Source organism: Lissotriton vulgaris, chromosome 1_1 (assembly GCF_964263255.1).
Source record: "Lissotriton vulgaris chromosome 1_1, aLisVul1.2, whole genome shotgun sequence".
Taxonomy (NCBI): Eukaryota; Metazoa; Chordata; class Amphibia; order Caudata; family Salamandridae; genus Lissotriton; species Lissotriton vulgaris.
The window spans coordinates 1,293,067,671-1,293,094,853 of NC_141685.1; the positions used below are offsets into that span (position 1 = coordinate 1,293,067,671).

A 27,183-nucleotide genomic window follows, 5' to 3' on the forward strand; every position below is an offset into this window, starting at 1 on the left:
CGATATTAAAGGAGGATAGCGTACATCCTAACGGCCTTGTAGATGATCGCTAATCCTCCTCCCATAGCTCCAACGCTGTCAAGGCGGGAGATTTTATAGCCAAGGGGTAAGGCCTCTACGATCAATATCCTTTTCACCAAAAGCTTTGGGAGAGATGTCTGGAGCTTGAAGTGGAATGGAATGACCCCAAATGTTAAAGTGGTATCAGCTAACACAGTGATGGAAGCTCCAGATTCAGCCATGACTTGTAAGGATTTGTCATCAATGAAAGCCTGGCAGAGGGGCCGTTCATAATCACTAGAATCAGAAGGTTCTTCTATGGATAAAAGAAGATTAGAACATGTATTAGTGCAGTCAGAGACAGAAGAAACAGAGGCTGAGGTTGATGGAGATTGTAGTTCTCATTAATCAATTAGAGGGGAGGGATCACTTGTCCTGCTAACCTGGGTGTTCAGGTTGGTTGTATGTCCCTTGGTAAAAAAAACCCTCATGCACGTGAGTTGATGTTCGTGATAGCGGTATATCTTGGTTCTCCGCTCCTTTACTCACGTGACTGCATAATCATTGGGTTAGTTGGTATGCAGCCTCCACCTGGAGGTGATTTCCCAAGGTTAAAAGCAGTAGTGTCCAGTGATAAGTGGTGATTGTGAGATTTAAAAAATAACTCTGACAGCCAGATGGATGAATTTATTTTCCTGGATTCGAGTTAATGGTGAAAATATTGCAGATATGCGTGAGGAGAATGATTAAGATTCTTACGCTATCTATTTTCGTGATCTAAAAGGTCGACATGTTTCAGCCCTTATTGCCTAGGCAGGTCAGTTGGGCATTCTTCAGGACCTTGTGATGTGTGTGTGGTAAAGCAACGTACTAGTCCTTTACTTCATGGAGGTCAATCTTGAGCCTGTAAATATAAACAATGTGGGTAACCAAGGGGAGGGTTGTGGGACATAAATAAAATAAAATAATTTGATTGTGTATTACATTTAGATTCTAAATGCAACATATACGAATGGCAATACTTTATCGATCACTCCGTCCTGCGGTCAGATACCACATACTTGCACTCCTGGTGACAACACTCGTGTCGTCTAGTTTACAAAAAACATCTCATGTAGTTCTCATTATCATTTCTCATTGGTTTGTTGACAAATTTCCCTGCTCATTATCATCTGTCTCGTACAGCTTCCAAAGTGGATGGTCTACAGGTTTTAGAGCCATGTGACCAGTGTGTATTAGAAGTAGAGTTCTCATATAGAGAGGCTCCTGCTTGTTCGCGGTGGCTGTGAACAAAGCACTGGAATGACTTATGTTTAGAATTATATAGGAATAGAGGGGTTGTGCTCTAATTGTATGGGTGAGGACCTTTAATTGACTCGATTATTAAAAAGTCAGTTTGTCACGAGGTGTAGATGCAGAGCTCTGCTTGTGCCGCGCTAGTCTGTTCTTAGTTTCCATAACCTGAAAGCATTATAGCAAGCCCCGGAGGTAAACACCTCAACCGGGTCCAGGAACTGCAGAGTCAGCACAAGTGGTGCGGGAGGCCACGAGCTACATGTAGCAGTGGGAGCGAAATCGGAGGCGCCTCTGTATCGGATAAGTATTGCATCCCTTTACTAACTTGAAACCATTTATTCTTAGAAGGCGCCCCCTCCTCCAGACTCCCTGGCACCCGTAGAAGCACAGCAGACAGCGCGCAGAGGTATGTGGAATGACGCTTATACAGGTTCACCCGGCGAATGTTGTAAACTCGTATGAATGTACAAAAACCATATACGAGTTAGATGTGCAGACGATTTAAGCTATAGCGATATTAGCGTCGAGACCGAGTTGATATTAATACAAACGCACTCACGAATATTGAATCGAGTCTGGATAGCGCGGCACAAGCCGTTCCTGGACCCGGTTGAGGTGTTTACCTCCGGGGCTTGCTATATTGCTTTCAGGTTATGGAAACTAAGAACAGACTAGCGCGGCACAAGCAGAGCTCCGCATCCACACCTCGTGACAAACTGACTTTTTAATAATTGAGTCAATTAAAGGTCCTCACCCCTACAATTAGAGCACAACCCCTCTATTCCCTATATATGTCTAAACATAAGTAATTCCAGTGTTTTGTTCACAGCCACCGCGAACTGCTTTTAACCTTGGGAAATCACCTTCAGGTGGAGGCTGCATACCAACTAACCCAATGATTATGCAGTCACGTGAGTAAAGGAGCGGAGAACCAAGATATACCGCTATCACGAACATCAACTCACATGCATGAGGGTTTTTTACCAAGGGACATACAACCAACCTGAACACCCAGGTTAGCAGGACAAGTGATCCCTCCCCTCTAATTGATTCATGAGATTACATTCCAAGGAAATTGGATGGATCACATTTTTTCTTCTCCCTCCCAAGTGATTCAGAAGGAGATTGTAGTCCCACATTGTGAATTCTAACATATGGAAAAGAACAACGAGATTTGCAAAACTCCTGAAAATGACCTGTTCTTTTACATTTACCACATTTCTTTCCCAAAGCAGGACAAGAAGGAACATTTGTAATATGGTTTTTAGAACCACAGCGAAAACAAAAGGTACGTTTAACTTTCTTGTTAACTCCGATGGCAGAAATAGTTTAGCAAAATCCAGAATTATCTGAAACATAAGATATGGGAGAATGACCCTCTTGACCTGATAAAGCTTGGGAAGAAATTATGGAACGTTCAGTACTTTTTCCTATATCAATAACTTCTGAAAGATAAGGATTACGACAGGTTAACAGACGTTCCTGCATTTTTTAAAAAAAAACAGTTGAAAACAAATTGGTCCCTAATGGAAACATCTGTATAATTATCAAATTCACATGTAGAAGTGAGAACCCGAAGAGCGACCACATATTCTTCAACAGATTCATCCCTGCTTGTTTACTTATAAAGAAACTATGTCTTTCCAAAAGAACATTGGGTTCATCTGAAAATAGTTTAAGTTTTTCTTTCGATTCAATGTAAATATTCCAGGTACCATCACCAGAAGGTCTAGGAAAAGGAGGTAAATTATCCCAAAAAAAATGTGCAGCTACACCCACATGATTGTAGAGAAGAGCGTTTTTCCTTGCAGGAGAATATTCTGTTCCATCAATAGCGAAAAGGTAATTTTCAAAAATATGAATCCATTGTTTCCATACTATTTCAGGTTTACCCGGTTTTTGTAGAAATGGTGAAGGGTGTAGAGCTCTGTCCTAAGATGACAGTCTCTTGTATATTTTAAAATAAAAATGAAAAGTTTTCTTAAATATGCTAACAATGGACTGAAAATCCAAGTCACAATGCAACAAGAAACAAATATTTGAGAACAGCTGGAACAATAAGCAAAAATATCCTCCAAAGTGGTATTAGAATGCGGATAAGCTGAATAAAGTAAGAATGTCCTCCGAGGTGGTACAAATGTAATCAATAATGGAACTGTGTCTCTACCCTTTTTGACAAAAAGAAATGCTGAATGACATCACAAAGTAGCTCTCTGTAAAATGTTCATGCGTGTTAATAATAGGCTTTGTCTTGAGCAGGCAGCCAACATTCGACAAGATAAAGGCTTAAAATTGTTGATGAAGTTTGGAATGCGTCACTCGCAAGTCTTGAACGAAGAACTTGCCGATGATGAAACACTAAGGTTGCTGGGTAACGTTTGCGTAACTAAGCGTGAAAAGCAACTTACTCAGAAGGCTTCAGTTGCTTGGCAACGCTGACGCTAAGAGACCAGACAAGATTGCGCTGAACAGCAACACACGAGGAACGCTGCCGTTGCTTGGCAACACTAACGCTGGGCCATAACCAAACTCGCGCTGACTCGTGCAATTGAGTGACGGCGCTTCAGTTGCTAGGCGACACTAACGCTGGGCCATACAAACTCGCGCTGACTTGTGCAAAGAAATGACGGTTGTAGAGGGAAGAGCAATGCCGTCAAAGAAAAGTAAAAAAAAACACAGACCTGAATGCCTGCGGGTCCCAAATCGAAAGGAAAGACTCAGTCCAGGAAATAGTAGCTTCTGAAACAAAGTTTTTGATGTCCGTAGAGACAGTTTTAAAAGAAACCGATGTCCATTGGTGGGAGGGGAGAAATGTAGCAATTTCTCAACCCCACTCCTGGTACCAATTATGTACCGGCGTAAGGAGGCGATGAAAGCGGTCTTTAGTTGAAGACTTGTTTATTAATCTAAATAAGATACAAAGTATCAGGACCCACAGCAAACGGCTGTTCGCATCAGAGGTTGAAGGCAGGAATGAATCCAAGCTGGATTCTAGAACATAGAATTAAAGAAGAATAAAGGAAAGAGAAAAAGGGCAAAGTAAAGAGAAAGAGAAGAAAGATAAGAACATTACATGGACCCGGGAAACGCCAGCACAGCTCCATTGTCGTGGGTAGCCAGAAACTGACAAGCACTTGCACATCCCCCTACCTCGGGGTGGTCTTTGCTGTGAACGACTCCTGGACTGAGCAACTTACCCACTCCTGGAGCAAGTTCTCAAAGGCCATCAACTCAATCCTTAGCCTTCCCCGCCCAAAGACTACTGGTGCTATTTTAGCTATTTTAAAAGTTTTTTAATTGCAATGTGTCCCGGTAGCCACGTACAGGGCTGAGATTTGGGCATTGCAAACAATTCCTGCATTCAGCAGGAAGAAAATAGGTTCTGAAGAAAACTGTTGGGTATCCCAATCTCTACTCAATACATCTGCCATAGGGAACTCAATCTAAATTATATAACAGACTTTATACGTGCTTGACCGGCTCTTTTTTGGTTATCAGTTTGGAAGAATCAGGCTGCCTCTTTAACTAGAGAGATTATTACTTATTGTGTTAAGGGTGAGAAAGGGATGGATATCCCTTGGCTGTCTGGAGTGTACCAAAGCTTGTACAGTGTTAACAAAGACTGTATTTTCACAAACCCTAGCACAGCCGAAACCTTGCATAAAAAAAAAGAGTTCAGAGGTGCCCTCAATTTGCTATATAATATAGAAAGGATCAGCGTGGAATCTAAGAAATCTTCTGTTCTTAGATATATATCCATAGAACAGTATTGCCATCCGCCAACTATTTATCTCACCTTACCTATGAGTCATTGGGAAAGGAGCCTTTTATTTCGTCTAAGAGCAGGAATTGTCAAATTTGTATTGTGCTTCCCTCTTGGCTACCATCCCAATCTGGATAACATACCATGTCCATATGATGGGGTGAGTGGCCAATTAATTCTACATTTTTTGTTTTTCTGCAAATTTTATATGAAATATATTAAGTGGCTTTTACACCCATTTTTTAAAAAAAGGAGGCCCATTAGTTTGGATACTGCTTATTCATGCATACTCACTCTGGCTGATGAAGAGTTGGTTTTTCGTACAACCACATTTCTGAGAATTGCCACTCGAGCATGTAAGACAATGTCCAATCCCTGAGCTTTTAATTATGCACAAACACATTTTTTTTTTATAATCGCTGGATGAATTGGTATTTTATATAACTATAATCATTTGTTTCTCTCCATCTGTTATCTAACTTGTTATAATGTCGTGTTTCATATAATTGTAATTTATTTATCACCAATGTATTTTTACTCTCCATTTTACTATTTGATCAGTTATGATGCTGTGCTTTTATGGATACCAAGTTATCTGAATAAGGTTTATGAACTGAACTGAACTAAAATAAAGAAGCAAAATGTACATTTAAAAAAATTCCTTAAATGTGAAGGAATTTGAAATTAGGGCTAAAAATTAAGTTGGGCTCTTCAAACTGATTCGTAGGAGCTGTACAAATGCATGAGACAGATTATAGTATGCAGATGGGTGTTCTCAGTTGAATTTAGAAAATCCCCAACCTTCTAGTTAAAATGAACATTTAAATTTTTTATATTTGTGAAACAAATTAAATGTTTCATTATTTGTGTATTTATTTGATGAATGCCTGTTTCTGTATGTCTGTGCATTGTTTTAAGGTTCAAATCATCAAAATGGCTTAAGCTGGGATCCCTGGCTTCCAGTAATGGCTCAGTGGAGGTTCCAGTAATGATTAAGTGGTGAATCCACATAAATAACAAGCGTTGAAAAAGCCAATAGGTTTCATCTTTGTGGGATGTACTAGCTTTGTCAATGTGTTTTTAGACATGATGTACAGTAGCGTAGGCTATTGTGCAACATGGCTTAATGTAAGGAAAAGTATGAAGATATTCTGAGGGTTAAGGGATGCACGCATGTAGACGCCTTTGGCGGTTTACAGAATACTCTGGTGTGCCCGATTAGAGTGCAAACAGCACCTGTTTAAGTGCTGACAAATGAACTAATGTTAAGAGTACAACAGAATATGTAAAATATGCAAGGTTGGCAAATTCACAGTGGGGAGGAGAGTGTTGTAATTATTCTAAGAGGATTATCATCAAGAGGCTGAGGATGAATAGTTAAAAAAATAAATTATGCCCATACAGAAAAGTGTGAATATATGGTTAATGTATTTATATAAAAAGATTTCAAATGCACTAGATCTTTATGAAGGCACAAAAAACAAACCTTTCAAAATCTAAAGATGTAGGGGGATCCATGCTATCCAAAAATTATAGTAGAAATGCTTTTGTGGATGGGGTTCTGGATTAGTCAATCTGTCTCCCTTGAAAAGTATACAAATACAACAAACATACCTACAACATTTTTAGGGCAGCAAATTTAACCAAAGTGTCTACAATTCACCTGAAACGTTTCTACTATAAAAAAATATTTTCTAAAACAGAGTGCAATACCAGGACAGGGAAGAATTCTGGAGCTCAAACATTACATTGACCCATAGACTACTCCTTTTCTACCGCTTTCTCTGAAACACACCCACGTTTCCCTAAAAGCAGTGCCTTTAAAAGAAAATGCTTTGCTTGTATGGAAGTTTCTTTCTGATGTAATTAGAAGTACTCCTGTAACCAAAACCAACCCTATTCAATTTGCCAAGCTCAGAAATTGGATTTTCAAAATATTATGGACTGTGTGGATGGTGGCCCTTTATACATGGCAGTACTCTCAATTTAGCTGAATACTACCTACTTTTTAAATGAAACAATTGTCATTTAGCAATTGTTGTACCTCTCAGCGTCACAAATACAGTGAAAGCAGATGCTTTTGGGTGCTGCTGCCAACTCTCTTGAACCAGAGAGGAGCAGGCTACTTAGCACCTGGAACGAGTCAAAACAACAACAAGCGCGTGGAGGGCGCTGATGAAAATAACGGCATAAACATCACAGCGTGCGGGAGGGGAGATTCAAAACAAGGCCGAGCAGAAGGGGGTGTATCAAAACAGCGAGCGGGAGGACAAAGGAAGGAGGTGGTGTATCAAAACAACAGCGAGCGGAAGGAGTGGGGGGGTCAAAACAACAGTGAGCAGGGGTAGAAGGGGTGGGTCAAAACAACAGTGAGCAGGAGTAGGGAGGGGCTGGGTCAAAACAATGGCAAGAAGAAGGGAGGGGGTTGGTTTCAAAACAACCGTGAGCGGGAAGAGGGAAGGGTGAAGTGACTGAAGAGGCATGCACTCAATGAGAGTAAAAAAAAGTACTTGCTAGAAGCTGCTGGCTAGTGGAAGGACACTGGCCATAGGAAGTAGTACTTGGTCCATGCTCCATGGCATGGACGAAGGCTGGAAGCCCAAGAGGAAGCGGAGATGAAGACGGGGCGCTGGCGTAAAGGAAGCAAGGAAAAGAAAGTAACATGAGAGTGAAACAATGGTAAGTAAAGGTAAGTAATGGGTGGACTCTAAGCACCTTCCAAGATTTGTATGCCCCAGAAACAATAGCTTTCGCTGACAATGTATGCGCGCTGTAGGCGAAACCTAAAAAGGTAAAGAAACTCTGTCCAAAGCTATTTGCTCAAAATCGATTCATTTCAAGGATCTGGAGTATTAATTATTCCGATTTCTGTGTTTCTACTTCAACCTCTAAGTCAACATCACTAACATAAAAATCCCAGTACTTTCAGTCTTCTAGGTTAACTTCTGTTTATCCTTTCCCTAGTTCCTCTATTCACACACACCTGTTAGTCAAAACAATCACACCAACATATAGGACACACAAAACCGGAGTATTGCACTAAAACCTACTGACACACAACAGTTCTACAGGTAGCAAAGTCAAAAGATACTATCCACCCAATCTGATAGTTAACAAACCAATGACAGAAAGCAATGCCTACAAACAAATCCATCTCACTAGCAGTTGGCAGGGCATGAGACCCAAACCTACATCTTGAAAAAGAGAATGGCAGGAAGATGCAAACAATGTGACTGACTGGCTGTCAAATTAAATTATTATCGACAGGCAGTAGAATCCCTAGAAACAAAACACTTAACAGATGTAAAACCTGTGGCCATATCCACAATCTGCTGAAATTACCATCATTATGAAAGGAATCTGTAATGAGTGGGAAGGGGGAGGGAGTTTGTTTATTAGATTGAATCTTCAGATACTAGTAGTATTAATGTCCTTCAACAGTTAATATGCCATAATTCTGTGATGTATGCACTTTCCCACTGGAAACAAATGAAATGTCCTTATTTTGTAAAAACCAATAGAATATGTTTTTTTTTTAAAGTGAAAGGAATCTATAGATAATTATGAATTGTATTGATAGGCAGCACAACTATCTGGCAAAACAAAACCACATATATAGTCAGAGAAAAAGGAGAACATTTAATGTAGGAGGTTGTCTTTACACCTAATCAAAATCCGTCACTACTTTGTCAGATGTAAACTCAAAGGAAAAATACACTTTCCTCATACTATTCAAACCCTCTAAAGTTTGAAAGACCGTCTCTTTGCCATCGCCAAATAGCCACAACAGTGACAGAATTGTTTGTTACTTTTGGTAAACGAGGGTATTAGACCATGGACATGCAACTGCAAGTAGGTTGAATTTGATAATGTCCTGAACTGTATTATCACTACTTGGTTATACTACCTAGATTTTACATTGGAATAAAGCTATCATTAAAGATGATGGATGGCAAAGTGAACAAATTCCATCCCTAGCCATAAAGAATCTTAATAATGTTTTTGCCAGAACCAGTATAAGTTCTTGTTTCAGAAATTACAAGGCAGGGTTCAGTAAAAGCTTTCAATTAAGTCCATCAGTCAGCCTCGTCAATTCCACAACTTAAAATGGCCTGTAATGTTCTTCAGTGAACCTTTACAGCATCAGGTACAAGCAATTTAGTAAATCCACAGCAAAACTAAAGTAATATTTATAATTCAATCAATCAATCAATTACTGAATCTGTAAAGCTTTGAGAGCTGTACTTGTTCTTATGAATAAATCTTCATTAACCTACAAAGCGGATTCTGTCTTCTCTGGATGCAACAAAAGCGCACTACATACCCGTGAGGGGCTCATGGCGCTGGGGGGGGGGGGGGGGCGGGGGGTCAGCCGCTACTGCTCGAAGAGCCAGGTCTTGAGAAGCTTCCTGAAGGTGAGCAGGTCCTGGGTCTGCTGCAGGTGGGTGGGGAGGGTGTTCCAGGTCTCGGCAGCGAGGAAGGAGAAGGATCTGCCTCCGGAGGTGGTACGCTGGGTGTAGAAGCTGAGTCTGTTGTTCAGGTAGGCTGGTCCGGAGTTGTGGAGTGCTTTGTGAGCATGGGTGAGGAGCTTGAAGGTGATCCTCTTGTTGATGGGGAGCCAGTGAAGGTCTCTGAGGTGGGGGGTGATGTGGCAGCGTCGGGGGAGGTTGAGGATCAGGCGGGTCGAGGCGTTCTGGATGCGTTGTAGTCACTGTAGGTATTTGGTCAGGATTCCTGCGTAGAGTGTGTTGCCGAAGTCCAGCCGGCTGCTGACGAGGGCTTGGGTCACCGTTCTTCAGGTATTGATCGGGATCCACTGATCTAGATCCTGCGAAGCATGCGAAGGGTGTTGTAGCAGGAGGAGGAGACGGCGCTGACCTGCTTGGACATGGAGAGGTAGGAGTCGAGGATGACTCCCAAGTTGCGTGCGTGGTCCGCGGGCGTCGGTGCTGTTCCTAGTGTTGTCGGCCACCAGGAGTCGTCCAAGGCAGATGGGGTAGGGCCAAGGATGAGGACTTCCGTCTTGTCTGAGTTCAGCTTCAGGCGGCTGCTCCTCATCCACTCGGCGACGGCCTTCATACCCTTGTGGAGGTTGGTTTTGGCGGTCTGCGGGTCCTTGGTAAGGGAGAGGATGAGCTGGGTGTCGTCGGCGTAGGAGATGATGTTCAGGTCGTGTTGGCGGGCCACTTGTGCGAGGGGGGCCATGTAGATGTTGAACAGCATCGGGCTGAGGGATGAGCCCTGGGGTACGCCGCAGATGAGGTTGGTAGCTTTGGAACGGTAGGGTGGGAGGCGGACACTCTGGGTTCTGTCGGAGAGGAAGGAAGTAGTCCAGTCCAGGGCTTTTTCACGAATTCCGGCTTCTTGGAGGCGTGTTCTTAGTGTGTGGTGGCAGACCGTGTCGAAGGCGGCTGACAGGCCCAGGAGGATGAGGGCTGAGGTACCGCCGTTGTCTAGTTGGCGTCGGATGTCATCTGTGGCGGTAATGAGGGCTGTCTCGGTGCTGTGGTTCCGTCTGAATCTGGATTGTGAGGGGTCTAGGATGTTGTTGCCCTCGAGGTGGCGGGTCAGCTGTATGTTGGCGATTTACTCAATGACCTTCGCCGGGAAGGGGAGCAGGGAGATGGGGCGGAAGTTCTTGAGGTCCTTAGGGCCCGCCTTGGGTTTCTTGAGGAGGGCGTTGATTTTGGCGTGCTTCCAGCTTTCCGGGAATGTTGCTGAGTCGAAGGAGATGTTGATGACCTTTCGTAGTTGGGGTGCGATGGTGGTGTCTGCTTTGTTGAACACGTGGTGTGGGCAGGGGTCTGCTGGTAATCCAGAGTGGATGGAGATCATGATCTTTCGTGTCTCGTCGTCGTTGACGTAGGTCCAGGATGTCAGCTGGTTGGTGCAAGTGGTGTTCGGGGTGGGGTCTGTCATGGTCGCGGCTGGCGGTGTGTTGAAACTGTTGTGGATGACGATGATCTTGCGGTGGAAGAAGGTGGCCAGTGAGTCGCACAGTCCTTGCGAGGGCAGGATGTCGTTGATGTTGGCGCTGGGGTTGGAGAGTTCTTTGACGATGCTGAAGAGCTCTTTGCAATCTTGTGCGTTGTTCTCCAGGCGGGCTTTGACGGAGGATCTCTTGGTTGTTCTGATGAGTTGGTGGTGTCTGCGAATGGCGTCCTTGTGGGCAGCATGGTTGTCTGACGTGCGGTCTTGGAGCCATTTTTTCTCTAGCATCCGGCATGTGTGTTTGGAGGTCTGGAGTTCTTCGGTGAACCAGACGGCTTTCTTGCTGGAGTGGTTGATGGAGGGCTTCTTTAGCGGGGCTAGGGTGTTGGCGCAGTCTTCGATCCACAGTCTGAGGTTTCGGGCGGCGGTGGTTGGGTCGGTTGGAGGGTCCAGGGCGAGGGCGAAGGTCAGTTGGTTCTCGGGATTTTGCCCCAGCAGCGGCGAGGTAGCTGTTGAGTGTGGTGGTGCGTGGTTGCCTTCTTGAATGTGAAGTGGATGCAGTGGTGGTCGGTCCAGTGGAGTTCGGTGGTGTGCTTGAAGGTGACGTGGGTGCTTGTGGAGAAGATGGGGTCGAGCGTGTGGCCGGCGGCGTGGGTGGGTTCGGTGACGAGTTGTCGGAGGCCGAGGTTGGCGATCAGGGTGGCGGAGTTGGTGTTGTTGTTGTTTTCAAGGTGGTAGTTCAGGTCCCCAAGGAGGATGTAGTCCGTGGAGGCGAGTGCGTGGGTGCTGGCGAGGTCGGCGAAGGAGTCGCTGAACAGGGCCCGGGGTCCGGGAGGTCTGTAGACGAGTGTTCCTCTGAGAGTGGTGTTGGGGGCCGGTGTGGATCCGGAAATGAAGGTGTTCGGCGGAGTTGAGAGAGTAGTCGGCGAGGGTGTGGACCTGGAGTGTAGACTTGTGGACGATGGCTATTCCTCCTCCGATCCCGTTGGCGCAATCCCTGCGGGTGATCTTGTAGCCATTCGGGATGGCTATAGCTATGTCCGGTGCCGAGGATTCGTTTCACCAGGTCTCGGTTAGGAATGCTACGTCTGGGGCCGTTGTGTCGAGTAGGTCCCAAAGCTCGACGGCGTGTTTGCGTGCGGAGCGGGTGTTGAGGAGTATTCAGCAGAGGTAGTTGGGTCCGGTCCTTGGAGGTTTGGTGGTTCTGTCACAGGAGAAGTTGCAGGTGTGGCAGGAGAAGGGTCCGTGGATGCGTTTCGTGGAAGCAGCCGTGGTCCCAGCCGGTGTTGAGAGCGAGGAGGTCGTTGGCGTTGTATCGGAGTCTGGCATTGCGGGGGGTGCGGGGTCCAGGGGTTCTGGCGCGGGGCGCGGTCCAGGCGCGGACAGGCGCAGACGGGCTTGCCTTTGGCGTGCCTGTGGCGCGCCATTGGCGCGGCGTCCTCCATAAAAGGCGAAGTGGGAGGGAGGAGCAGCTGGGAGCGGGGCGGCCAATGGGCATTGGAGGACAGGACGGGACACAGAAGGCAAAGGGGACGGGGCCGCAGGGGTGCAGCAGCGGGAAGCGGGGGTACAGAGGGCAAGGGGCGCTAAAGGGCTCAGAACCGACTACAATATAAAGATGAAATAAAAATAGAGTACAGAAATAAGAGCAAGCAGTCACCCGACCACAGACACAGGAGCACACCAGCGGCGAACTCTCAGCAGCGGCAGCAGTGGGGCAGGAGTCACAGGGACACAGGAGGAGCCGTGCGGCGTGGGGAGCGACCTGACCTGCGAGCAGGTTCAAGGGTCACACTCACTGCCGCGCGGCGTCCTCCATAAAAGGCCAAGTGGGAGGGGGGAGCAGCAGGGAGGCGGGAGCGGGCGGCCAATGGGCGTTGGAGGACGGGACGGGACACAGAAGGCAAAGGGGGCGGGGCCGCTGCGGCGGGAAGCGGGGAGCGCGGGGGTACAGAGGGCAAGGGGTGCTAAAGGGCCCAGAACCGACTACAATATAAAGATAAAATAAAAATAGAATACAGAAATAAGAGCAAGCAGTCACCAGACCACAGACACAGGAGACACCAGTGGCGAACTCTCGGCAGCGGCAGCAGTGGGGTAGGAGTCACAGGCGCACAGGAGGAGCCGTGCGGTGTGGGGAGCGACCTGACCTGCGAGCAGGATCAAGGGTCACACTCACTGCCGCGAGGAGTCCTCCATAAAAGGCCAAGTGGGAGGGAGAATCAGCTGGGAGGCGGGAGCGGGGCGGCCAATGGGCGTTGGAGGACGGGACGGGACACAGAAGGCTAAGGGGGCGGTGCGCAGGGGTGCAGCGGCGGGAAGCGGGGAGCGGGGGGGTTACAGAGGGCAAAGGGCACTAAAGGGCCTAGATCCGACTACAATATAAAGATAAAATAAAAATAGAGTACAGAAATAGGAGCAAGCAGTCACCAGCCCACAGACACAGGAGCACACCAGCGGCGAACTCTCGGCAGCAGCGGCAATGGGGCAGGAGTCACAAGCACACAGGAGGAGCCGTGCGGCGTGGGGAGCGACCTGACCTGCGAGCAGGGTCAAGGGTCACCTGGCCATGTATTACCTCGTGGCTGCTTACCCAATAAAATTTGGCCAAAATCCACAAATGACTACTCGGATCTTATACAACAAAGTGGTCACCAAGCCTTGTGCCTTACCCACAGTAATCCCAAAATGAGTCTTGAGAGATTCCTACTCAGAATATACATAGATAATGCCATTTCTCGCTCTTGGATTACACAGTAAGGCAATACAAATCATTTGGTGGCACTAAGGTATATGGATGTGTCAAAGGATAATAAATTAGAGCCGAGCCTTCCAATGCGACGGCACCACTGAAAGAACAGAATTTTATAAGCAGTAAGGTAAGTTTTGTACATAAAAATAAGGTGGCTAATAGGATTTCAGAGAGGAGCCAAAATGCTATTTTTACGTCAAAATTCTAATTTAAACATTTTGAAACAAGGAAGAGTGATTGACTTGAAAGCTCAAGACTCTATCAGTGTTTGTGTCCAGAATATTTGTTGCAATCTAATTTGCTGTTCCAAAAACCAGTCGGAATTATATGCCAAAAACAGCAGGAGTACCAATCTGTACTGCTTCCCTGAGTCTGTCCAGCAACTGTCAAAGACAGACTATTGTCATCTAGAACTCGCTTTGTTGTCTAACTGGCTTAACATACAGTAACTCATTTTTGAAGGGCAGAAATGTAGAACCCTGTACGCATATCTTGTTGATAAACTATTGGTCTCTAAGTTCAGTGGTAAAGAGCTGATACAAGCTAAATCTAGAAGTTATAATACAATCAATCCATGATCTTAGACGCACACTGTAGAAATCTGTGTGTAGCCTACAGCAGTGGTTCCAAAACTTTTGACTCCTGAGGACCCCCACTGAATCACTACTGGAAGCCGGGGACCCCCAAGCAATTTGTATAATTTAAATTTCTTTTTAAAAACACCTTTTGAAGCAGAGGCAATTTCAAGAGGGGGACAGCCTGAATTGGGTCTATTGGCATGGACATGTATGCATACAGCAGTGTATTATTTAGTGGTACAAGTCTCCTGCTCTCAGCCATAGCAGCACCTCTACATTCTCATTCCAGAGCCTTGGAGTGGTGCCCCTTCCTTACAGCAACATGTTGAATGATTGTGAATTATTAGCATTTTTACCTATTCACAGTTTAAGAAGGTCTAAAATATTATACAATTATGAAGCATTTTATAATAAAGACACTATTGAAAGCATTGCCATACCTCGTGGAGCACCAGGAAAGGACTTCTGTTTGCCGGCTCTTCAGCCCTCTGTCAACCCAGCACCTCGCCGGACCCGCTTCGCGGGTCCCGCATCGCGGATTGGACTCGGCGGGAGAACGCTGCTTCAGGGTTCGTGCTCAACATGGCTGTCCAGGGGAGAACTGTGTTTGCTGCAGGGCTGCGAGCGCTGTCGCAGGGACTCCATTGCCCAGGAGTCCCAGCTTGACTAACCCTCAACAGCTGGGACGCTCTCCCTGCTTGCCCCGCCCCCTCCCTGGCTGGTGAAAAACCCGTGTGCCTGATTGACCTGCGGAACACTATTGAAAGCATTGCCATACCTCGTGGAGCACCAGGAAAGGACTTCTGTTTGCCGGCTCTTCAGCCCTCTGTCAACCCAGCACCTCGCCGGACCCGCTTTGCGGGTCCCGCATCGCGGACTGGACTCGGCGGGAGAACGCTGCTTCAGGGTTCGCGCTCAACAGGGCTGCCCAGGGGAGAACTGTGTTTGCTGCAGGGCTGCGAGCGCTGTCGCAGGGACTCCATTGCCCAGGAGTCCCTGCTTGACTAACCCTTAACAGCTGGGACGCTCTCCCTGCTTGCCCCGCCCCCTCCTCCACCCTATTTAGTAGGTTTACAATACCGCTGCGAGGTAGCGCCCGGGGCTAAGCCCGGGCAAAGGGCGGGCCGTTTGAGGCCGTTCGAGGACCGGAGAGACTGGACTGGGCCACCCCTCTAACAACCTTTTTAATTAATTTTTTGTCTTTCTCATTTTACTAAACAGGATGCTAACTAGAGGAAATAAATCTAAGGCCTCTGGTAGCGCGGGGAAACTGTTAGGTCCCATGGATGATTTTATCACCAAGGCTAATACATTCATAGATCAAAGTATCTCCCTGATGGAGGAAAGAGTTTCCTTGGACCTAGCGTTTGCCAAAAGATCCTCTATGGGTAATTTGGCTGACGCCAGAACCCCTCTGCCTGACAATACTAATGAAGGGCAGAGGGCTCTCTGTGACGGTAGGCGTAGTTTGCATAATAATGTGGATCTGTCGGCTTCTCAGCTCTCCGATTCACACTTAAGCTCAGATCTTGAAAGAACACCCGAACTACTTCCACATACCCTTCCACAAATGACATCAGATGAAAGAGTGAAAGCAAGGGGAAGGAGGGAAGGCGCAATAAGGAAAAAAAAGACCCACCCAAAAAATCCTATATCTAATGAGACCGATAATATCGCTAGTATTTCACAGAATCCACCCCCTAGCATAGAACAGTTAGTAGTTCCTGCGATGGTCCATCATCCTGATCACGACATCCCCACTCCTATCAATTTGGAATCCCCTATTCTTTTATCTAGTAGTAAGGTACTAATAGATAGTAGTAACTCCCACCTGATAAAAGAGATTGCTGACCTTCTAAAACTCTTTCTTCAACCAGTGGAAGCAAAGCTAGCCCAGATGGAGATCCAACTATCTAAACTGGCTAATCTTCCACAGTACAACCAATCGTCAGGGATACTAAAAACGGGGGGAATTAACCACAACAAACAACCCTCCATTAAGCCCGGGAATACTCTCCCGAAACCCACAATCACTCAAAAGAATGTATCCTTAGCTGTAACTCCCATATCAACGAAAAGAAAGACCACAGTGATTCCATCCACCAATGTCACGACTCTGCCACAGGGAAATGCCACGCCAACAATAACACCTGTTCCTAAGACAGTGGCATCAAATAAAGTAACATCCAAAACCCCGGCAATTCAAATTCCAGCATCAAAACCCCCGATCCCTGTCTCTAACAAAGACGTCCCTAGAGGATTCGCTGAAGCCAGATTTCCAGTAGACCTGCCTCTGGACGCATCTCCTTGCGTAGTGGTAATGACTGGGGTGCCCGAGTTAGCGGACCACAACGCTGAACCTATGTGGTCCCTGAAAAATAAGGCACAACATTGGCTACATACCAACCGTCCTATGCCTCCAACTTGGTATGGAAGGATTCTGACTGTACGTAGGACCCCATGGGTGGGAAAAGGTAGAAAAACGATTTCAGGAGACTGCATCGTGATTACCTTTGAAGATCCCCGAGTCGTAGATTATATCTGCTCTCGGGACCACCCGAGGGTAAATGGAGAGATAGATGTTAAACCTCTTTCTTTTTTCTACCCCTCCAGACAATCCCATGGTTCTTATCATGGTCATGACTTTCCTTGGGCTGCACCACCTCCCCGCCAGTTCGATCACTTTAATTCAAGACAATTTGGTGGCCCTCGTCATCGTGACTATGATAACTCCTGGCAGCTAGTGGGTTCACGTTACCAGGGAGGAGGATGGGAAGAATGGGGACCACACATGTTGAGGACGACCCACAGAGAACCACCCCGCTGGGACCCATGGTACAGTATTCCGTTGAGTAATAGATTTAGCGGCCTTGAAATGGTCGACTGACCATCAATGGAAACTGAATCTAATAACTCTAACTTACCACAGTTGTCTCTAAAAACAAGTACACCCTCGTTAACTATCGAACCTGAAGCTATAAAACCTGATACTTTCTTAATACCTATTCTTGTCTAGAACGTGGCGGGCCTACGTCCAAAGGTAGAGGACGGGACGGCCCTTCACTTTTTGAACCCATGTAAAATAATTTGCCTTCAAGAGACATGGACGACAACAGAGCTCCATCTCTTGGGCTATAAAACATATTTTATTCCAGCCGTCCGTAGCTCAATAGGTAGACCCAAAGGAGGGCTAATAACATACATTGCAAACACCTTAAAACTTTTAAAAGTGTTCAACGTCCACTCAGACCCAAATTTTCAAATTCTCTCTCTTTCCTTTGAGAATAAGGAGACAATTCTCTTGGTCAACTCCTATAATAATTTAGAGGACGACCAATTTTTGACCCTTCTACGTAATGTCCAGGAGAGATTAATACAACCCTACCGGCTAAAGGATGGACACGGGGCAACTCATCTTCTATGGGGAGGGGATTTCAATCTTCATCCTTGCCCGCAGACAAAATCAGCCTGCTGTGGGATTGTGGATGAATTTGATGCCCCACTAGTGCATTTTGTTCATACTAAGGCGGGAAATGCCTTGAACAATCTGCTTTCTGATCTAGATCTTGTAATAGCTAACACGCTATATTCAGACCAAAACACCCTCCATCCGACCTACGTGGGCAGGGGCCATCAAACGACAGTTGATTACATCTTCCTGTCACCAGGCCTGTCGCACACAGCTAGAGCCTTTCGGGTCATTGTAAACTCATTGAGCGATCACCTCGCTCTGAGGATGGATATTAATCTAAGTGACTATAAGCCCCAAAACACAGTAATAGCAAAAACCCTCGCCCAGAACAAGTTAGATCTAGGCAAACACAATGGCTATACATAAAAATGGGGAAAAATTAATCCAAATGAAATCACAAAGAAACTGGTGGACGTGGCATATCCTAATATTATTAAATGTTTGGACCTATCGGTAAATCATGAAGAAGTTTTAACTAACTTCGGTCAAATACTAGAAAAAATCAAGGGACTATTGACTGCAAAATCGATGCCCAAGCCCCTTATTAAGAACGACTGGTTCAATCATAGTTGCACCAGGGCCCTCACTAAATTAAAACTCGCATTACATAATAAACCCAGAGATGCGGGGCAGATTCAATTCCTTAGGTCTCAATACGGAAGGGCACGTAAACTAAGAATCCAGGAATTGAAACAGAAACTCTGGGAAGATCTCCACACGAGTGCTGTCGAAAAAAATAGCGAGGCCTTTTGGCGAACTGTTAGATCCCCCTATCTCATCGACAACAATACCCCAAAGATTGAAGTGGCCATTGATGAAGAAACATGGGTGGCTCACTTCACAAACATTTTTAAAAATAATTCTATCATAACCGAGCCTGATAACATCCTCCCAATTGTAGAATACCCAATTTTATTGCATTTTGATATACCCGATCTACTAGTGGCCCTAGAATCAAGCAGGAATGGGAAAGCCCCTGGCCCAGACGGGGTCCCAGTGGACCTTTTTAAATTCAACTTGGAGCTCTGGGCTCCCATTCTTTCTAGAGTCTGCACAGCAGCTGCAAATGTGGGTCTCCTAAACTCCTGGACTAAGTCTATCATGGTCCCCATTTTTAAAAAAGGGGACCGCCAGGATGTGAAATGCTACCGCCCCATCTCAATGCTGGACTCATTGGGCAAGGTTGTCGGGAGAGTCATACTTGAGCGACTTCAGCAATGGGCGGATGAGAGAGCCATTATCTCCGATCTCCAGTTTGGTTTTCGAGAGGGGTTCGGAACGGTAGAGCAGGCCCTAAATCTCAGTCTGATTCTGGGGAAATACACACAGGCAAAGAAGAGTATGGTGTACATGGTCTATGTCGACCTGTCCGCAGCTTTTGATTGCGTTTCGCACACAAAGCTGTGGACGGTCTTAAGGCAAATGGGTGTGGATCCCCCTCTCTTAGATTTCTTGAGGGAACTCTACTCTAGAGCTTCGGCAAGAGTGCGCTTTGGCCTGAATGGAGAGTTGACGACGCCTTTCGGCGTGGAGCGTGGAGTCAGGCAGGGTTGTGTCCTGGCCCCCTTCCTCTTCTCTCTGTACACCAACGGTCTGGAGCTGGAGATGATGAGGGGGGCCAAGGACCTCCCACGCGTAAAACAGCGCCTGATCCCTGCCCTGCTCTACGCGGACGACGCTGTCATTCTCGCGCGCACACCGCGAGAACTACAGAACTCTCTGAATAGGTATACGGCCTTCATGGGCGGTCTTGACTTAAAAGTGAATGTTAAAAAAACGTTTGTCATGATAACTGGTTCTAAGAAAAAACGAGTAAAAGACATCTATCTCGATAACCAAAAACTTGAGGTTACTGCCCAGTACCCATACCTTGGAATCATGATAGACGAAAGTCTGTCATGGAGACCAGCAGTAGAGGCAAGATGCCATCTGTTCAGAAGATCTACAGCGGCCCTAATGAGCTTCTCGCAGAGACTGGGGAGGAGGGCACCAGTGGAGCTCCTGAAAATTTATAGCGCCAAGTGCCAGGCCATCGCTTTGTACGGAGCAGGAGTCTGGGGTCATACTGATACTAGTGCACTCCAGGTAGCAGAAAATACATTTTTAAGATTTCTTCTAGCCACCCCGAGAGGCACGTCAATTTATGCCTCTCATTTGGAATTAGGAATCCCTTACTTAGAGGATCTGCTAAAGATCCAACCATTGATGTTGTGGAGGCGCGTTTGGACCTCGGTCAAAAATGCGCTGACACAATCAATTGTGGCTGATACAATGGCTCTTGAGCAGTCCTCAAAAGTAAAGTGGCTTAGTTACATTAGAAATTTCCTAAAAGATCTTGGTCTTGAGAATTACTACCTCCAGCCAGAGACAATGGTCTATCTTCCTAAGAAAGCCTTAAAGAATTTAGCACTCAGACATCTAGAGACACTGAGACTGACTTCTGAGTCGTCAAAACCTTCGGTTCTGCATGCGAACATGGTTCAGACAACATACTCCATCCAGCCGTACCTAACACTTCAGCTCACTACATACGAGAGGATGTTACTGTCAAGATTCAGATTGGATAACTTTTTTAGACTGGTGACATTCCCCGTGAGTAACAGTTGGGACCCAATTCTTCCCTTTTGTCCCTGTGATGGGGAATCAAAACAGTCTAATATGCATGTTATCATGTTTTGTAAATTCCATCACCCTCATAGGAGAATCTGGATTTTACCAACATTGAGGCGTTGGGGACTTAGGCAATGCCGCCCTGCAATGCTTCGTCTCCAAATGTTAGAATCTGAATCAGTTTGTTATATCGTTCTTAACTTTCTGAAATGTATTAGGAAACACAGGAGAAACCTATAAAACCTACCTCGGAATTAGTTTTAACGAGAATAACTGAAATGAAATATTCTTTTTTAAAATCTTATAAAATTGTCTTTGTATGAATTTCTTTGGAACAAACTACTGTAAATTGTATTTTTGTGTAAATATGTAAATGTGTTTTTTTAAATGTTCCTTTTATGGTTTTCCTTGTGAAAAGCCGAATAAAGAAATTTATATATATAATAAAGACATGCCCCAAGGAGCAACGAATATTGTGAAAATTCCAACAAGATAGTGCACAAAGCGATAAGTCCAGTGTACAGAGCAAATTCAAGGTCTATATTAGGAGTTCATCATGGAAGTGCAAAAGATGGCAGGAAGGTATCTGCACAGGAGGCATATTGTTTCAGCGAGATCATGGAACAATGCCATGCCAATTACCATAAACCTGTTAGACATAATCTTTAGTCACAGACAGCAGAAAAACATTTTACCACCAAGGGATGAGCAGTGCAGTTAAGGAATATTTCAGAGAGGCCTTGCGTGGCACCTGACATGACCCTCTCCTGTTAGGATGCCCACTGCCCCGTCCCTTGCCAACAACAAACTGCAAAGGCCACACAGAATAAGAGCTTGATATGTCTGAATATGAAAGCTTGACAGCACACATAATTCACCCAAGGGCTTGTGGAAAGTGAGCAATCAGACAGCAGCACGAAAATCCTACTGCTGATCATGGCTGCATCTATTTTCACCTGCCTGTCAAGTAACGGTAACCTATACACATGTGCCTTTCAACGCTTTATTGCTTTTATTGTATTGCCAGTATTTTCATTGTTGTGTCCGTTACTGCTGTTGTCTGTCTTCCCTCGCCTCCTGTACGAGGTCCTTGCCCCTTTTTCTTCCCTCTGTGCACTCTCTCTGCACGGTCTTTCCTTCTGTACCCCTTGCTGCACCATGTCTCTGCCCGGTTTTCCCTTCTGTTCCCCTCGCTGCCCCCGTGCCTCTCTGCCCGTTCTGCCTTCTGTTCTTATCTTCCCCTATATTTCTCGTTTTGTGCACGTCTGGCCTCTGTGCCACTCGTTTTTCCCTCGTTTTTGTGCCCCTTTTGCCTTCTGTTCCACTCGTTTTTCCCTCATTTTTTGTGCCTCTGCCCTCTGTTCCCCTTGTTTTTTGTGCATTTCTGCCCTCTGTTTCACTCATTTTTTTGTGCCTTTCTGCCCTCTGTTCCACTCGTTTTTCCCTCGTTTTTTGTGCCTTTCTGCCCTCTGTTCTACTAGTTTTTTGTACCTTTCTGCCCTCTGTTCCACTCATTTTCCCTCGTTTTTGTGCCCTTCTGCCCTCTGTTCCACTCGTTTTTCCCTCGTTTTTTGTGCCTTCCTGCCCTCTGTGCCACTCGTTTTTTGTGCCTTTCTGCCCTCTGTTCCACTAATTTTTCCCTCGTTTTTTGTGCCCTTCTGCCCTCTGTTCCACTCGTTTTTTGTGCCTTTCTGCCCCCTGTTCCACTCGTTTTTCCCTCGTTTTTTATGCCTTTCTGCCCTCTGTTCTACTAGTTTTTTGTGCCTTTCTGCCCTCTGTTCCACTCATTCCCTCGTTTTTGTGCCCTTCTGCCCTCTGTTCCACTCGTTTTTCCCTCGTTTTTTGTGCCTTCCTGCCCTCTGTGCCACTCGTTTTTTGTGCCTTTCTGCCCTCTGTTCCACTCATTTCCCCCTCGTTTTTTGTGCCCTTCTGCCCTCTGTTCCACTCGTTTTTTGTGCCTTTCTGCCCCCTGTTCCACTCGTTTTCCCCTCGTTTTTTGTGCCTTTCTGCCCTCTGTTCTACTAGTTTTTTGTGCCTTTCTGCCCTCTGTTCCACTCATTTTTCCCTCGTTTTTGTGCCCTTCTGCCCTCTGTTCCACTCGTTTTTTGTGCCTTTCTGCCCTCTGTTTCACTCATTTTTTTGTGCCTTTCTGCCCTTTGTTCCACTCGTTTTTCCCTCGTTTTTGTGCCCTTCTGCCCTCTGTTCCACTCGTTTTTTGTGCCTTTCTGCCCTCTGTTTCACTCATTTTTTTGTGCCTTTCTGCCCTTTGTTCCACTCATTTTTCCCTCGTTTTTGTGCCCTTCTGCCCTCTGTTCCCCTCGTTGTGCCTTTCTGCCCTCTGTTCCACTCGTTTTTTGTGCCTTTCTGCCCTCTGTTCCACTCGTTTTTCCCTAGTTTTTTGTGTCTTTCTGCCCTCTGTTCCACTCGTTTTTCTCTCGTTTTTTGTGCCCTTCTGCCCTCTGTTCCACTCGTTTTTTTGTGCCTTTCTGCCCTGTTCCACTAGATTTTCCCTCGTTTTTTGTGCCTTTCTGCCCTCTGTGCCACTCGTTTTTCCCTAGTTTTTTGTGCCTGCCATCTGTTCCACTTGTTTTTCCCTCGTTTTTTGTGCCCTTCTGCTCTACTCGTTTTTTGTGCCTTTCTACCCTCTCTTCCACTCGTTTTCCCCTCGCTTTTTGTGCTCTTCTGCCTTCTGTGCCACTCGTTTTTTCCTTGTTTTTGTGCCCATTTTGCCTTCTGTTCCACTCGTTTCCCCAGCCGCTGTGCCCCCTTGCGCCCCCCCCCCCCTGACTGCCCACTGCCCATTCGCTGCCCCCGCCTCCCGATTGTATTGTTGCGGTCTCGCCGCCCCTGCACCAACATTCACAGCTCTTGTGTGCTGTGAGGACGCATGGGCGTTTGATTTTTCACTACAACGACGGGCACTTGAGTCCTGCTGACCCCCTGGGAATGGGAATGTCTCACGGACCCCTGGGGGTCCACGGACCAGTTTGGGAAACGCTGGCCTACAGGGTTTATATATAAATTCCAAAGTTGGCATAGGTTGCCATTCACCCTATAGAGTTCCTTAAAGTGAGTACTACTTAGTTCTGTAAAAGCAATTACTTATTTACAAAGTCGAGTAAACTGCAAAAATGTGGCAGCAAGTCCCGCATTTAATGATTTTTGGTATTTCTTTTTTTAAAGCGCTGCAATGTTGCATTTGTGTCCATGTCAGAGAAGTAACCCAGAAAGTGGATGGTGGACAGGTAGTTGTACTAATTTTACTGCAACTGTTCTGATATAGGTGAAGTATAGTTCCACAATAGAGGGTTGAGAACTTTACTCACTTGACTAGAGACATGCTGTATCTAATTATACTAACTGCACACACTGGAAGTGCTTCGAAACGGTCTGGTGAAGCACGATATAAACAAGCATTTGCAATGCAATAGGTCTCGCATTCACGCGAATTTGAGCTATTGGCATTGTAAATGATAATGGCTTTTATTTATGTTTTGGGTTTTAAAACATAAATAACAAGCATTTGCAATGCAATAGGTCTCGCATTTACTTAAGTTTGAGCTATTGGCATTGTAAATGATAATGCCTTTTATTTATGTTTTGGTTTTAAAAACATAAAGAAAGGCATTGTCATTTACAATAGCAATAGCTTAAACTTGCGTAAATGCAAGACCTATTGCATTGCAAATGCTTGTTTTTTTAAGTGGATGGTGGGAAGCAACATAGGGACTGAAGCAACATAGTGTCCGGAAAAGGAAAAGCGACACGGGTGCTGATGAGGAGAAGCAACATGGAGTGTGCTTGTGGGGGAAAGCAACAGAGAGGGCACAGGTGCGGTCAAAGAAAAGCAAATGGGAGACAGAGAGAGAGCAACGTGGAGTGTGGGGATGGGGTAGCAAACATTTGAGAGACAGACCAACGTCGAGCTGGAGGAAGAAACACAGAGAGAAATGAAAGGGAGGGGGGAGAGCACACAAAGGTGAGCACATCATAGATGGGTGCAGGGGACACGCACACAAGAGCAACATGGAGCATGGAAGGGGAACAAAAGCAGACTAGGTAGACAGCTGGAAAACACATGCAATCTCGTGGAGTGCTTAAGACAAAAGAAACAAGGTCAAACAATGGTTAATTAACTCACCACCTGGTTATTCTCTGAGCCACGCAAGCTGTACAACAGACGGCAGATTAATACATTAAACTGATCAAATACCACTACAACGGCAGACCACTGGGGGTAGGGAGGAGGTGAGTGTTTAGACGCCATATATGAATGACCTCATCATTCTTAATGGTTAAACTCATCTTGCTAAGTTTGCTCTCTGCCCACCAGCCAAAAACGTAAGCTGTATTTTAATAATCAGCAGGTGCAAACAGATGGAATAATTACGTACGTTTTAAAGACAGCTGTATATAATCTAATATTCTAAACAAATAATATTCTCACAATGCATCCTTTGAAAAAAGATCTATTCCAGGCTGGATATGGCTATAGTGCTCTTTCATTTAAAAGGGCCAACAACTGTGCTTACGGTCTTTCAATAAACTTATATTTGCACTTGTTGAGTAGCTGCAATACTTTTTTGCCACGACAATCAGGTATTGAGTCTGTAAAGCCGAGGTCGTGAATTTGCCATACATGTTTAGTCTCCTCGCCAAAAGCCCAGTATTGTAGTCTACTGTATGGATGTTGAATGCTTAGGAATATTCCCGCAGAAGATTCTCGCAGATGTTCTCCGAACATCAATAGGAAAATGTTTGCTTTGGTCCGTGGAAATGACACAGAACAAGCTGTTACTAGTACAAAAAAATGAACTTTACAACTAAGGAAAAAAACAGATTGGCCTCTCAGTCTCTCTGTCAAACACACATTTGCCTTGGAAAAGAATAATTTACAACCCAGCAGATTGGAAGAATCAACTATCCAAGTTTCAGGATAACACATGTCTAACTCGGCTTGCCTGTCAAGATACGCACGTTCAGATCTCTATTATGCAAAGCAACAGTGAATCTGTGATATTCCAAACGGATCCTAAAAAAATCAAATCATGCCACCTTTCAACACCCACCTGTGCCCTTTAGCTGTATAATGACCCCACAGTGACTGAACACTAGCTTAGACATCCATCCACACCAACATCTACACAAGTACCACTAGAATCTAAACAACATTCAGCATTGTAATTCAGAAACACATCTGTCTTATGACACTCTTCCCAAGAAGCTTGTGCTGCACCCATTGCTCAATTATCTGCCATAACCTGTCACACTGCATGGAATTTAGTTACATGCAGAACAAGTCACTTATTGAGAAACTCACTGCCGCAGTTCGGCTTGGACAGAAAGCCAGGCAACCTGTTTTGGGACGGGGCGGGGCCGCAAAAAGACAGGAAGCAGACAGGAGCCTACCCCACACTCCTATGCCCGTGAAGCCAGCCGGAAGTGAGCGTGTGAGCTAGCGGGGCTCCCGTGCTTGTGGAGAGCCCCACCTGCTGCCGAGACTGACCCGCTGCCGAGGGAGAGAGGGACACGTGGAAAGAGCCCGGTGAGCTGGGGGGGAGGGGATGTGTGCGCGTGTGTCTGTGTGTGCGCGTGTGTCTGTGTGTGCACGTGTCTGTGTCTGTGTGCGCGTGTCTGTGTCTGTGTGCGCGTGTGTGTGTCTGTGTGCGTGTGTCTGTCTGTCTGTGTCTGTCTGTGTGTGTCTGTGTGTGCGTGTGCGTGCGTGTGCGTGCGTGTGCGTGCGTGTGCGTGTGTGTGCGTGTGTATGTGTGCGTGTGTGTGTGTGTGTGTGTGTGTGTACGCGCGTGTCTGTATGTGTGTGTGTGTGCGCGTGTCCTGATCCATTGGGACTGTAAACAGCATGCCGGAATCGTAGCGCGTGTTCACGAGCGACCTGATCCAATTCCGGCATGCTGCGCATGCCCATCTCCTCTCCTGGGAAGCAGAGCCGGTGACTATAGGTCTTGCGGCGAGACAGCGCTGTGCGCTGTAATCGCCAGGGCGGGACCTAAAAAGCATTGTCATTTACAATACTAATAGCTTAAACTCTCGCAAATGCGAGACCTATTGCATTGCAATAAAGGGCCTTCTTGACCGCTTGTTAGGTTGTAAATATCAGAGGAAGAGACTGTCCTGCAACGTCTTCAAAGTAGTGATGAATAGTGCAGTGAAGAAGATGTGTAAGTGTTGTAAATTACACAAAGTGTGAAGTGAGAGTTACATATGATCCGAGCTATAAACACTAACAAAGCGCTCGAACACCTTTCGCTCTGCGATTACACTGTCGCGGCTCAGGAGGAAGAGCGGAGGGGGGGCTATTTCTTGCCCTCTCCATGATTTGAGTGTGAAGTGTGGCATTGCATAATGCCATTGCTATCTTTGGCCTAATAAAAAACACCCCAGCTGTAGTATGGCCCTGGCTTCACCTCCTGGTGCAGGGCTGGCTGTGCTTTATGGAAGGCATGGAGGAAGGAAGGGATGGTCTTGACTGCAGCTCCAGCCTCATACAGTGCCCCTGCTATTACTAGTGAGCGAGAGGCCCTGAGGTTGTGGTATTGGTGGTGGTGGCATTGATGGTATTGGTGGTGATTGTATTGGTAGTGGTGGTATTGGTGCTGACGGTGGCCTATTGGTGGTGGTGGTACTGGTATTGGTACTGGTGGTGGTGGTATTGGTGGTGGCAGTATTGGTGGAGGTGGTATTGGTGGTGGTGGTGGTGGTGGTACTGGTGGTGGTATTGGTATTGGTGGTGGTGGTATTGGTGGTGGTGATGGTATTGGTG

General features: G+C 46.0%; 1 protein-coding gene across 4 annotated transcripts in view; it reads right to left on the bottom strand.

Moving 5' to 3' along the window:
* The window catches only part of PRR13 (proline rich 13), a 184,006-nt gene that overhangs the window by 82,746 nt on the left and 74,077 nt on the right, over positions 1 to 27,183 (bottom strand). The window contains exon 1 of one of the 4 annotated variants that reach the window (XM_086965375.1): positions 7,574 to 7,688. The exons of the other annotated variants lie outside the window; for them this stretch is intronic. The gene's annotated coding sequence lies outside the window, so the exon portion shown is untranslated. Of the gene's footprint in view, positions 1 to 7,573; positions 7,689 to 27,183 lie in introns of those variants that run through there. 4 annotated transcript variants of the gene reach the window in all.